At 42.5% G+C, this 13,870-nt stretch overlaps 1 protein-coding gene across 1 annotated transcript in view; it reads left to right on the forward strand.

The window, feature by feature from the left end:
- The window catches only part of CFAP47 (cilia and flagella associated protein 47), a 773,444-nt gene that overhangs the window by 595,525 nt on the left and 164,049 nt on the right, over positions 1 to 13,870 (forward strand). The gene's annotated exons all lie outside the window — the stretch shown is intronic.

A 13,870-nucleotide genomic window follows, 5' to 3' on the forward strand; every position in this document is an offset into this window, starting at 1 on the left:
TTATCTGCCCTAAATATCTGTAAAAGGACCTGTAAAGAAGTGGCTGTAAAGCCAACCCTACATAGTCAGCCTATACTTCTTGAAGTAGAAGATATATTTTGCAACCTTGACTTCATCTCTTCCTCATGCACTTCAAAGAGGACAGCCTGTTTTATACTACTGTAAAATACAGGTCAATATTTTCTTGGTTTGCACAGCAACAAGAGCAATTATAACAACATAGCTGCAAATCTTAAGCATAAATATAATGCCAAATGGTATCTTTAATAGTATTTGAGTACTCAGCTATTATTTGTAAAATGCTAATCTAATACATTGTTCACAAAAAGGATATGAGAGCAAGCAGTCCTCTCCACAGTATATTTCCATCAGAAAGTATTTAAATAGTTTAAACATGGATACTAAAGACTGCTGAACTGTGACTTTCTGAGAGACTGTCTTAAATTCACACAAACTGTCCTTGTTTGAGTAGTTTAATTAAGATACAATCTCTTTTTTAAATATAGATCATTAACTTGGCCCAAAAAGATTCTCAGCAATAAACACAGTATAGAAACAAGCTGACTTAAAGAATGAAAAACTCTTATGTTGGCTCTTGCACATTAGAAACTGTTTTCATTCTCCATTTTCTGTAAATTAAATACACGTCAGTGGAGCTGAAATAATGATTCCTGTGGTCTTCTGCAATGGAGCTATCAAATGCTTTGTTTGAGGGGATTAACCCTATAAAGATTATGGTACAAAAGAAAAACAAAGCAGGATGAAACTTTAAAATTGTCTTGAATTTTAAAATCTGGTTACTATGGGATGTTCATTTCTTCTTTCAATTACCAGTGATGGCATGTTAAAAACAAAACACCGCTCCCCCCTCCCCCCCCCAATAGCAATAAGATAATTGATTTATGTATTCAGGACTTTTTCAGAAAAGTATACACATACTTTGATTTGCTTTCTGTAGAAGCATTTGTCATTTCTATCGCTATATACAAAACTGATATTTTCAAAAGAAAAATCTAACTAGGAAGTGGAACTTTCAATTTTATATATATAGTAAGTATAGGCCAGTTCCTAATCCACTTTTAAAACATCTAGGTGGTACTCATGTGGCTTCCAGGCCTCAAAATCACCAAACACATTCTGTATCCACTCTGCACATTAGTATAGAATAGTACCAAAAAAAACATGAAATGAAGCAGCAGACAATAAAATAGAGGATTTCTGGTTGATTTTGGCCTGCATTCTTTTTGCAAATAAGCAAATACACCTAAGGAGTATAGAATAGAGTCCAAATTATTAGAAAAAAACCAGACTGTTTTTATTTCATTAACTCGGTAATTAATATTTTCCATTAACAGAAATATGCTCGCTCCCTGAGTTGTAACAAGTGTGCATGCCCCAGGTAAATCATTACTAGTTTGTCCATTAAGCATTCCCAAAATTCTCTTCTGCAATACATTTCAAGAGGGATTGCCTCCCTTCATTTAATATCTTGCTGGGGGGATTCCCTGTATTTCATTTATGGCATCCTCATTATAGTGGGTGTTGACACCACCAATTCTAGCATTAAAATAAAATCCCTTGCTATTATTATTTCTAATTCTGAGAGTTTATTTAGATCACCTCAAGATGTTATATAGCAATTCCCATTTCAAGACTGTATTCTGTCTTGATGTGAATGGTGGGAAATAAATGTTGATAGGAATCAAAAGGGATTCACCACAAAATTCAATGAAGACTGCTAATAGATAGAATCCATTTCAATTTCTAATCCCTCAATCAGACTCCTTATTGAGATGAATATAATGAAGCCTCCCTGCACTTGCCCTTTAGTTCTATCCTTTCAGCTACTTTGAATAAAATGAAATACTCCAGGAGTACACACCATTTTCCCATACCACATTTCTTGTAAAATCATTAATAAAAACTCTCCACACTAAGTCAGATAACTTGTTTGAAAACCCAGTCATGTTCAGACCAAGAGACCAATCTCACTAAAGATGTAGCAGTTTGCTTCTCTTTAGGATCTAGTCAGTCCCTTGAGTCCACAGATGCAACAATAGGACCATCACAGGTGACAACTGAGGTCCTCAACTGTTTATTAACTTCCTTACTATGGAGAGGTAGGGTATCTTTCTTAATTACTACTCCATTAAGAGTGTAATTGACTGCACCAGTTGTCAACAATTGCTTAACATATAAACTCTTACAACCAACTTGCATGGTGGATGTATGTAACTGAGTTTTTCAAGGATTGAATTCTGGATAAATAAATATTTTCCAATGGCAGAAGAAAGATTTTTAATCTTTTGGCTTAAAATCGTGCAATTTTCTGCTTCCTTTTTAAAACAAATATTTTATGTGAATAAAAATCGAGTAATAAAATATTTTGCTCTCTTAGTCTTTTTTTTATGTTTCTAATAAGCCTACAAATGATTAAAAAAAACAGAGGCAGAAGTTTTTTGGTTAGTTGGAATCTGGATCTGTCACTTTATCTATTGAAATGACATCCTCACTGTTCAGGATTTTGTTACTAGGCCTGTTACCTGACATTTCATTGTTTGTCAGTTTTCCATTAATTGCCTTAAATGAAATATTATGTGCTTTTAGATGTGGTTTCAAATCACAAATTAATTTTTAATTACTGTTAATTAATCTAAAACTATTTCTTTCTTTGTTTCCTTTAACCATAGCAGCTATTAAAGACATGAGAAATACCTGAAGCACTATTATTGCCTTCATTTTTCCATTATAGGGCTGTGTTATGTATCCAGGTCTTATCTCAGGAAAGATACAGGATACAGCCAGGCAGTGAATTAAAACTCTCACTCAAATTGGAATCAAAAGTAAGGGATAAGTGTGGGTTTGATAAATCTGTATTAAAATTTACTTTACGTGTACTGTCCATAGCTGGTGATGTGGAAAGTAGGTTTTCCTTATTATTGATAGTTTCTTCCAAGATCTCAATTTACCCTGGAATTAAATTAACAAAATTCATTGTCATAGCAACAAAATTTTTCTTAAAACAAGCTTACCCCAAAATGGTATTAAGCTTACCAGTCATGTCTGACTTTGGGTCCTCTTTCCTTGCTTCCCTGATTCTTCTGAGATTCCTGTTCTTATTTGATTTTTTAACATTTAATAATTTAGGTCCCTAGTAGGCATTACATTTAACCCCATGATTAGTTTCTTAACCACATCTTCAGTAGTAACATGGCCACATGTTCAGGTAATTAGCAGTGCCACAAAAAAAGAAACCAGCCACAAAAATATTACACAAAAAATATATTATGCAAAAAATATTCATGCCTTAAATTGAATGTTTGCAGCAGGGTTGGGACTGGACCAGAATCTCTAAACAGTCCTAGTGAAGTCTCCTTTGGCTAATAATCCAATCACCTGATTGTCAGCTGGCTCTGGGACCACACAGGAGTCCATTTGAGCCCTGATGTGGTCTTGAGGGCAGGCAACAATCAGCTGATTGTCAGGCCCACCAGCTTTCAACTTACTGGTCTCCGGGGCACCCAGGATGATGCACTGGCAAATAGGGCTCAATTGGAATCTGATCCCCATCCCAAAATCCTGCATCTTCTCATGTATGGCAGGAAGCGTGATTTTTGGGATTAGAGATCAGATCCCATGGCATTTTTAAATGAACACCTGCCAATGGCCTTAATGTATTTGTGCTTTAAATAGGACTTCTGATTTACAGAGACAGACTCCATTGTAAAAACAGGTGAATGTTATTGATTTTTTTATAATTAGGCTAATTTTCTTGAACCCTTGATGATGGGTATTTTTATGCTGGTCTGTTCTCCAAGTGTAACCTAGAGGAAGCTATGATTCCAAAACCAGACTGCTGATAGGTATCATTAGGGTGTGGAAACACTCATCCCTTTCCCTTCATTATGTTCACTGGATGGAGAGAGAATTCGTAGCATAGGAGCAACTATAATGGCCCTCTCCCACCCGTAGAAACATTTTGTTGGGGTAGTTTGTAAGGATTGACATGTGTGCCTGTAATAAATACACAACTAAACTACATTGTGCATATATTAGCTTTTAAGTTTTTTCATTGCTTTCAACCAGTTAGCTCCCTGGTTGATGAAATATGTTGCATTTCTTTAAAGGTTGCCCAGTTTGTCTAAATCTTTAGGTATCCAGAACTTTCCAAGAATGAGATATTATTGCAAGTAAAGTCACACTACTGCCTTCTAGAAAAGGCTTGTTACTTTCCAATCCTATGTAAGATAGAAGTTCTACATTTTGTTTTAATTGATTTTAAAATGATGCGTCCACCTTTGTTTTTGGAGCTCTTGAAGCAATTAACATGTACAATTGGAAAAATACAAATGAAATGGGGAAAGTACATAAAGAACACAATAGCATTTACCATTAATCATAACAATAACTTTACATTTGGGGTTAATTGCTTACAATGGATTAGCAACATAAAATATGCAAAGTTTTCTTTTTTCTGCCTAGGAATGAAAGCTTTATTGGCTTTCAATTCCATCTCAAGTAATAAAATCATCCGCATGCTAGGTGACACTTAAGAACCCATTATTGTAATCCTTATAGAAAGGGTGATGACCAATTGTTCAGTGATTCTTTAAACCTTTTATTTTCTTGAAAAAAAATATTAATCCAAAGGCTAGAACTAACTGTTCTGTCTGTCATCCAAAACCAAATAGATCCATATATATATATATATGTGTGTGTGTGTGTGTGTGTGTGTGTGTGTGTGTCTTTAAATTAATCTGTTTCACTGAACAGGAATAATTTGGGCATAGAGTCGTAGGTTTAGTTATGTAAATGCAGACAATTTTAACATACCAAAACCTTTCAAGCTGTCTTTTAGCAGTAATGTGTGTTATTGGCATTCACTATTTTATTTAATTAGACTTCATTGGACCTTCCATACTCATTGCCAGTGTTGTTAGGAGGCCAACACAGAGGCAGAACACAACTACATGTGGAAACTGGCAGAAAGTAGTAAATCAGTAGGCAGAATGAACAGTCTGATTGATCGTGATCTTTAGCAATTGTGCTTCAGGACATGTAATAGAAAGAATTAAAAGAGGGTACAAGGGAAATAGGAGATCCAGGCTGGAGATGTATGAACATTAAACATCAGAACTGACAGAATGTACAAGCATTGAAATTGTTTAAAACAGTGTGTTACAGGATGAATTTCAGAACAAGCTGGCTGAGCTACGTTCTCAGAACATGAGGATGAGATTACTATTTCTATTGTATGAGTCAACTTTGACCCTAGATGTATGTAAAAATTGTCTACAAAATAGTACATTTGGTGAATTACAATATAAATAGTTTGGTAAACTTCATGGACATAGTTAATGTATAAAGAGTCAACAGTTTGATCATTTTAATTTTTCAAATCAAATCAACCAGGAACATTTCTAAACATTATTTCTGAATGTGTAAATTTTGAATAATACTGGAGCAGTAGCTGCTTTTAATTTTTTTTTTTAACAGAAAATAAAACCATTTGCTATTTAATAATACAAATGTTATTTGTATCAGGAAGGAAATCCTGGCCCCTCTGAAATCACTTGGAGTTTTGTCATTGCCTTCAGTGCAACTAAGATTTTACCCCATTTAGATCAAGGGCCTCATTGTACAACTGTTATTTACATGAATTCTCCCACTGACTACAGCAGGTCTGTCCAGGGGCATAAGACCTTGTCTATATTAGGGGATTTGAACTGCTTTATAGCTACAACCATAGATGGCCACTGATGGTTCAGATCTTCTAATATATGTTGTCTTGGCCAACTTTTGCACTTGTTTAGCTGTTTCAGGTTGGTATTAGCTGCACTGGCACAAATGGTAATGATACCAGCATATACCAGTGATGACTACAAAAATACTTAATACTTTCCAGTACTGATAAGGCCTTAGAAGTAGAATCTGGTCACAAATGTTGGCTGTTAGCACCAAAATCCTTTATTCTAATCAAATAGTTACTTCAAGTGAATATAGCTTTATGTATTAGAAGCCACTTTGGAGGACATGGGGCAGAAGGGAGGAGGATATCTGTAAGTTTCAGGAAAAAGTGCAACTAGTAATTTTTTTTTAAAAAGCATCCAAATAACTGAAAAGCCATGTTCAAATAAAGGATTAAAGTCTCTTTGTTAATTAGTAATCAATTAGGAATAGGTAATTGGTTCATCTTTGGGATCTGGTGTTATCTACTTTTGTATTTCTCTTAAGCAAAACTGATCTCTGTAGCAATATTTGAAATGGGATTTAGCTAGGACTTGTTCACTTTCACATTAGAATAGTTGGCTCATACTGCAGATTACAAAAGCTAACAGAATTTACAATATAGTTGTACATATAGTAGCTCCATCATATAAATTTCCAGGCTGAAATTGTCAGTTGCTTAGCTGACAGGTTACAGCATGCTCTAGGATGTCTCTTTAGTACTTATGTCCTCCCTTTATTAATATATTTAACTGAACTAAAGGAAAGTTACAGAGAAATATATTTAAAAAATAAAATTTTCCTTACAGTCCAAGTATATTGGAAATGTTATAACAACTATAAATCAATTTGGGCTTAATTAGCACAAATATAAACAATTCTCTCTAGTTTTTCAGATTAATTTTGAGATTGGTTAATCAGTTTAAAATAAAATGCTGACATGTGTTGATTTTTGGTATAATTGCAACATGATGTTAACCACCAATTAAGATACTGAGGCACAACATATAGTGAGGTTATGAAAATATAAAGTATGCTTCTGGGACATCATGAAGCATAACCCAATGTTTTAATTTCATAGAATGTAATTAGTTTATAGTAACCATATCCCCAAAGGTTAGCTGAACAGTTTTGTGAAAAATAACTTTATTGCTGTGTATATATGTTTGAAGTATAATATGAACATTGCAAAATGCCAATCACAGGAGGAATATGCCTAGAAAGAAAAACTTGCAGTAATCGGTGTAGCACATTAGAGTCTTGGGAAAACAATAGGGGGCACCGCTAGGCTAATTAATTTTATAGAGTAAGGTTTCAGAACCGTTAGTTCCATTACAGTATCTTGATGTAATAAATATGATTTGCATACCATTATCCTGGTGCTGTGGTTAAACTGACACACATTTTTCCCATTCATCTTGTGTTAGGTGTTTAAAAACAGACTCCTATCCTTTGAGTACCCCTGTCTCTACACCAAACATTTGGGTCCAAGTTGGTTACTGAAGTTTGAAACTCACAGGCTTGAGGGTCATTCCCTGCAGGAGAATAGTGGAGGTTCTGACTGATAGTTTTCAGGAAAAGGGTTATATGACAACTTAGCAGAACAACGAACCAGGAGAGATCCATCAAATTCACTACTGTCACCTGCATAGGTTGATAGGATTTTAAAAATGCGGGTGTAAGAGCAATAAGCAATGATGCAGGGGTGGCAGCATTTTCCCATTCCCAGCCTCCGCCTTCCCTATCAGGGCAGACAGACCATGTCACAGGAGCAGCAGCTAGAGACTTTTTTGAGTCCTCAAATTAGGTAAAAAACTCCCTTCAGGCTCTCTCAGCTCCTCCTGCCTTCTCAAACGTGCTCAGTGCCCCCTACCCTCCCATCTCTTGCCTTTTCTACATATGCCTCTGGACCCACTTGCCTTTTTTGTTCCAGCTGCTCCTACCCCACTTGAGCTGGGGCCATGAGGAGCAGCTGAACAAAAAGTTGAGCTCAGGTGAGGACAGTGGCAGCGGCAAGCTAGTTCTTCCTCCCTGTTCCTGCTCCAGCGCTGGCAAAGAACACCCGGAGTGATCTGGCAAAGATCTGGTGGAATCTGTTCCTCCTTGTCCCACTGTTGTCCCTGGCTGAACCCTGGGGACAGTGGCAGCAGTGGTGGGGAAAGGAGAAGGAGCAGAGGTACCTCTTAGCACAGAGGGAAAGGGAGAGGGTGCTAAGAGTGGGGAGATTCTTACCTTATTCAGGGCCTTAAAAAAAGGCCTTGGCTGCATGATCCAAAAGGGGGTGTAACCGTGCCACCACACCCTCTTCGGATCCTTTTTTGGTAGCCTGGATATTTGGGAAACTCTGTAGCTATTCCTGACATCCTCCAGAACTCCATCTGTCATATATAGAAGATTTGAAGAACAGTCCAAAGCTGTGCTCATGAGTCTAGTTGGGGACCTTTCAGAAATCCAAAAGAAACTCTTTCTCTTACAATACCCCCTCATCCCTGTTTTGCTACTGGATGCAAATGGGGTCTCAGTATAAAGAGTAGGAGAGAAAGACAAGTGAAAAAAATCAACTGTGTTTGGAGTTTGGATGCCCAGCTTTGGAGTTTGATGCCCTTATGTAGCTTTATTTTATTATAAGTTAAAGACAAAGTTTAGTCTCTATGGGAAAAGGTCTGCCAGCAGGACTGTTGTCCAGGAAACAGGGGACTCTGTCAGACATCTGCTAAAACTCAAGCCCATAGTAGCAATAAGTGATTTACTTTGCATGTGTGCATGTCAGCAGCCAGCCCAAATAAAGGCATTTAGGAAACCTCTATTTCAGAGTTGTGTCCACTGAGATTGTTTCCCATCTCTGGTAATCTGTTGTGAGGGGCTGAAGTGGGTCATGTTGCACTAGTAAGGTCTACACTATGGATGTGGCAAGTCAGTGCACACTGAGGAATTACCTGATGTGCGTATTTTGTATGTAATACTTTGTGAAATGGATACATTTTTTTCAGATAATGCTTGGTATGAATTTAAGAGAATGAAACCACAATTTAACGTGTATTATTTCATTCTGTGTCACATAGAACTGGGCTTTCATGATGAGCCCTGATCCTGTGAAGACTTATTTTTATGCACTGAGTGTAATCTCTGTGAGATCCCTATTGATTTCCAGCCAGGTGATGATTTACACCTGTGATTTTAACATGGATATAGATTAAAAAGAGAGAGAGGGAGGGAGAGGGGAAAAGAGACAGAGGAAAATTGCTCTTTTTTTGTTGGTAATGTTGATGATGATATATATATACTGAACACTAGGTAACATTACATTGCATATTAGATGAATAAAGAATACAGTTATTTAACAAAAACTCTGACACAGTTATATTTTATGGAAATAAATTCCAGGCTCAAATCTCAGACTTCAGTGGGGCTATGCTGATTTACGTACCAGCTGAGGTGTAGGTCAGTAGGAGCAACTGAGGATCTGGCTTTCTGCTTGTAAGAGTTAAGAGACTGAGATCCTGTAAAAGAAAATAACCCTGCTTTTCCCATGTATTCTGCCACTGTCCTTTGCTGTTCAGCAGTCAAGCAGAATTGTTCTAGCAACTCTTACAGGCTAGGGACAGGCATTCAAAAAGCCAGAGCCTGAATTGATTCAACCTTTGCAGGTTAGTCTAACTTGGCTAGGTTGAACTGGTTTGTAACCACACAAACATGCGGGCATATTCCTGCAGTTGCTCAGGCCAAGAGCTGGGGGCACTAGAGTGTGCCCTTGGCTGTAGGGAAGCTATGCTGGGGGTGGCAGGTGGCCAGCTGGTGCCAAACTGCCTGGAGAGGGGTTTCGTTCCTCCTCTCTGTCCCACTGGTAGGGACCTGAGCTGGATCTGACGGATGCCTCCCCACCTTGCTGCTGCAGCCACAGGCCAGCGTGGCTCCTGAGAGGGCAGGGAGAGGAGTTATTCTCCCCTCTACCCCCATTGCCTCTGGGGGACTGCCTGCACTGACTGCCACTGAATGGCAAAATATGCCCTCTCCTTTCCCCTCCACCAGACACTGGAGGAAGGGGGAATAACTCCGGTCCCTGCTCCCCACAAGGGGCCCTGCTGGCCGGCGTCTGGCCCTGTCAGGAGGGGGCTGGTTGGGGACCGGGCTTCCCGGGCCAGCTCGGAGGTGGCGGTGGGTCCCGATCCTGGAAGCCATCACCGCCATGCCCCCTGCCCTATGCAGCACCCTGAGCTGCATGAGCAACTGTGGGCTGGCTGGGGTGGGTGCTGTCACCCTCGTCTGCAGCTGCCACTGCCACTGCTGTGCTGCGTCATGCCACTGGGGTGGGGGGCAGGAAGCTTCTGCCCCACCTGTGGAATGGAAGCTCCAGCTCCTGGACACCTTGGAAGGCAGAAGGCGAACAGGTGGAAAGCTACCTCGGCACTGTGTGGTACGGCTGGAGCCACAGATGGAGGTGAGGGGAGAAAGCACTGCTGGGCAAGCCAGCTTCCCCTCACCTGTGGCAGTGACTCCCCCTCCCATTTTTACCACTCAGGGAGGTGGTGGAGCGGGGATCTTCTGCCCCATGGTTTGTGCCCCACATGTGGAGCTCCAGCAGCAGGCCCCGGACTGAAGCCTCCCGCCTGGGCACCTTCTGCTTTCCAAGGCATCCAGGAGCTGGAGCTGGAGCTCTGCTCGTGGAGCAGAAGCTTCCTTCCCCCCATCGCAGCAGTGTAGCACAGTAGTGGCAGTGACAGCTGCAGACGAGGGGGGGCAGAATGGCCCCCTGCCCTGGCCAGCCCTCAGCTACTTGTACAGCTGCAGCCCAGGGTGATGCACAGGGCAGGGGGCATGGTGGTGGTGGCTGTTGGACTCGGGGCCCACCACCACCTCTGAGCTGGCCTGGGAAGCCTGGTCCCCAGCCAGCCCACACCTAGCAGGGCAGATGCCAGCCAGCAGGGCCCCTTGTGGGGAGCAGCGACTGGGGTTATTCCTCCTTGCTGCAGTGTCTGGCAGAGAAGACAGGAGGGTGCTTATTCTGCTGGTTGGCGGCAGTTGGGGCAAGCTGACCCGGCTGCAGTTCTCGGGGGCAGTGGGAATAGAGGGGAGAATAACCCCCCTCCCTGCCCCCTCAGGGGCCACGCTGGCCTGCGGCTGCATCAGCGAGGGCAGGGGGGAGTGCTTGGCAGACCCAGCTCGAGTCCCTGCTGGTGGGAAAGGGAGGGGGGAATGAAACCCCTCTCTGGCCAGACCCCCAACCCTGCCCATCCCTGCATGTCCCTGCTCTGGCTGGGGAGCAGAGGGTCAGGGCCAGCCCTACTGGACTGGAGCAGAGAGCCCAGCCCAGCCCAGAGAGCATGCCAGGATGCTGAAATACTCTGGTTTAAGTTAAAACAGGAAGGGGTCTGGGACAGACATTGCATAAACCAGTTTGAGCCAATCAGTTAAGTCTGATACTACATTCAACCAGGTTTATCTCAAACTGATTTTGGCCATTTTCAAGCTGATTTATGTACACTGAATGTCTGTTCTGTTACAGGTTTAAACCAGTTTCTGATCACTTAAACCAATTTATGTGTAATGTCTGTCCCTAGCCACAAGGTTTAATTATACATTTTCTTCAGAACCCCCAACAAGTATAGCAAGCTAAATACAGCAGCATTCGGTCACTTTCAGGTTAGTTGGATATGTACTAACAATCCTTTTGTACTGTATGTGAGTTGTATTTTCTCTCCAGTTCTGCAATGAAACATATCCTTTGAATATCTTTTGATTATCAGGGCACATCCTCAGAAGCTAGGTCTCCCTCCTTCAAGGAATTCTCACAGCTACTCACTTTCTTCTTGCCTAACTTGAAGTTTGTCAGAATAAAAACCCTAGCCTCATTGCCACATCGTGCAGTGATTTTTTATATACCATTATGTTAGGAGTCAGTGCAGCAAGTAGGGTAAATTATCCCCAGTTGACCCCAGTTCTCTGCATGAGTATGGTTGGCTGCTTATAAGCAGCAGCCGTCCAGTGCTTATCAGGCTTCTCAACAGGATAGATTTTTTCTTTTGACTAGCTTTGGGCAACTGACCCCTTGTTCTTAATTTTCTGGTTCCCACCTTTTATGTGTGGTTTTCCAGTTCCTGGGTCCTGCTTGTTTGTCCCTGGTTTCTTGTTCCCAGGCCTGATGGCTTCATCCCTGTTCCTGGTTTGTGCCTGCTGACTTGTAGCTTCAGAATCTGGCCTTGTGCTTCCAGACTGCCTTGCTGGCTCCTTAACCCCTTGTACTTCCAGACTCCAGTTCAGGCCCCTGACCCTTGAGAGCTAGTTCCTGACTTGCATCTTAGCTTGCTAATTGTTCAGGTCCCAGTTCCATGCAGCTATAGCTGCCTGATCCAGATGCCCCTGGGTCCAGGCTACATCCCTGCCTCCTTTTCCTAACTTTCCCTTGGCTTTATCATTCTACCCAAGGTCACCACATCTTAGTTGCTTAGAGTCTTTGGCCTCTAGAGATGCTTGCTTCTTTCCCCTGACTGTAACTGGGTCCCTAGGTTCCCTGACCTTGTTGTTTCCTGATCTGTTGCTTGTGACCCTCTAGGACCAAGCCCCAACCACCTATGTCCCAATTGTAGCCCTGACAGTATTTCCTGGATAGCTCCCTAGATGTCTCCCAGTCTCTTTCTTTATCTGTGTATTTAGAATTAGTTCAGAAAGGTCAATAGTATAGCACTGGCTTAAAAATATGCCTAACAGCAAGGATAGAAAATGTGTAGCCAGGAAGACACGGGTGGGCAATTATTTGGGCTGGAGGGCCGCTCAGGAAATTTTGGTCTGCTCTTGTAGGCTAGGGTGGGGAGTGAGGGGCAATTGGGCCTATCTGGCCTCAGGTCCATCTGCCCTGCATCGACCACTTGGAGCATTGGCTGAAGCAGGTGGGTGAGATCTCCATGGAGACTGGCCCAGGACCTCTGCAGGCAAGGTGCACTCAGCTGAGTGGATGGGATGGGGCTGCAAGCAGGTGGGCAGGGAGCAGTGGGTGGGGCCAGGGCCAGGATCATGGGGCAGTTCCAGCACAGGGCTGGAACTGGAACAGAAACACAATCTGGTCCCTGCACATCTCTGAGACGGATGCTAGTTCCTCTGCTGTTGCAGGGATGTGTGGGGAACGTATTGTGGCTTTGCCCCGCCTTGTCCCGCACTGCACCTGGTTCAAACCATGGCTGCTTGCAGCTGGCAGCGCAGGGCAGCCCCAATGGATTGTGACCAGTCCAACTCAAGGGAGGTGGTGCTCTCCCCTACCCTGGGGGTCTTCAAGAGGAGGTTAGATAACCATCTAGCTGGGGTCATCTAGACCCAGCACTCTTTCCTGCCTATGCAGGGGGTCGGACTCGATGATCTATTGAGGTCCCTTCCGGCCCTAACATCTATGAATCTATGAATCTATGATCCCAGGAGTGGGGTGGAACATATGCCCATGACCCAGCCCCCACTACCCCCGCCCCAGCACAGGTGTGCGCAGGCAGCCCCAATGTGGCGCGGCTGCAGGGCGACATGGCCCAGCTGTGTGGGGCATCCTAATCCAGACACGATCCATTAGGGTTGCCCTGCACTGCTGAGATGCGAGCCGCTACAGTGCAAACCAAGTGCAGTGAGGGGCGCTGTGGAGCTGAGGTCAGAGCCTGGGCCCAGGGCAGAGCTGCAAACTGCTCCCTGCCTGTCCCTGGAATGGGTGCTGTTCTGGATAGAATCCCTTGGCTTGCCAAATCAGGCCCATGGGCCATATTTTGCCCACCCTTGTAATAAAATGTCCTCCTATTTTCACTCTTTTCTTTCATATTTTCTTATAATTCATGGCCTCATTTGTGGCCTTGAGCTTGTTAGGATTGAAACTGCATGAAATACCACATTTACTTGCATACCAAATACACCTTTCCCCCAGAAGATTAGCCCGCCAAAACTGGGCTGTATGTTTTAAGTAAGAAAGCTGGCTTTCATGCCAGAACAGAAACATGGGGGTGCTGGAATGGCTTCTTGGGGGCTGGCTCTATGCTGGACTCCGAGCTGCATGCATTCTGCAATGATTGTGACAGGGTTAAAGCATTCCCTGCAAGGAGAGAGTGAGTGTCACTGAAGGGTAGACTTCGTTCCTGCTTCATGCAGCCAGCATTCAACCATGACTCTCAAAAAATCT

This window comes from Alligator mississippiensis, chromosome 1 (genome assembly GCF_030867095.1).
Source record: "Alligator mississippiensis isolate rAllMis1 chromosome 1, rAllMis1, whole genome shotgun sequence".
Classification (NCBI taxonomy): Eukaryota; Metazoa; Chordata; order Crocodylia; family Alligatoridae; genus Alligator; species Alligator mississippiensis.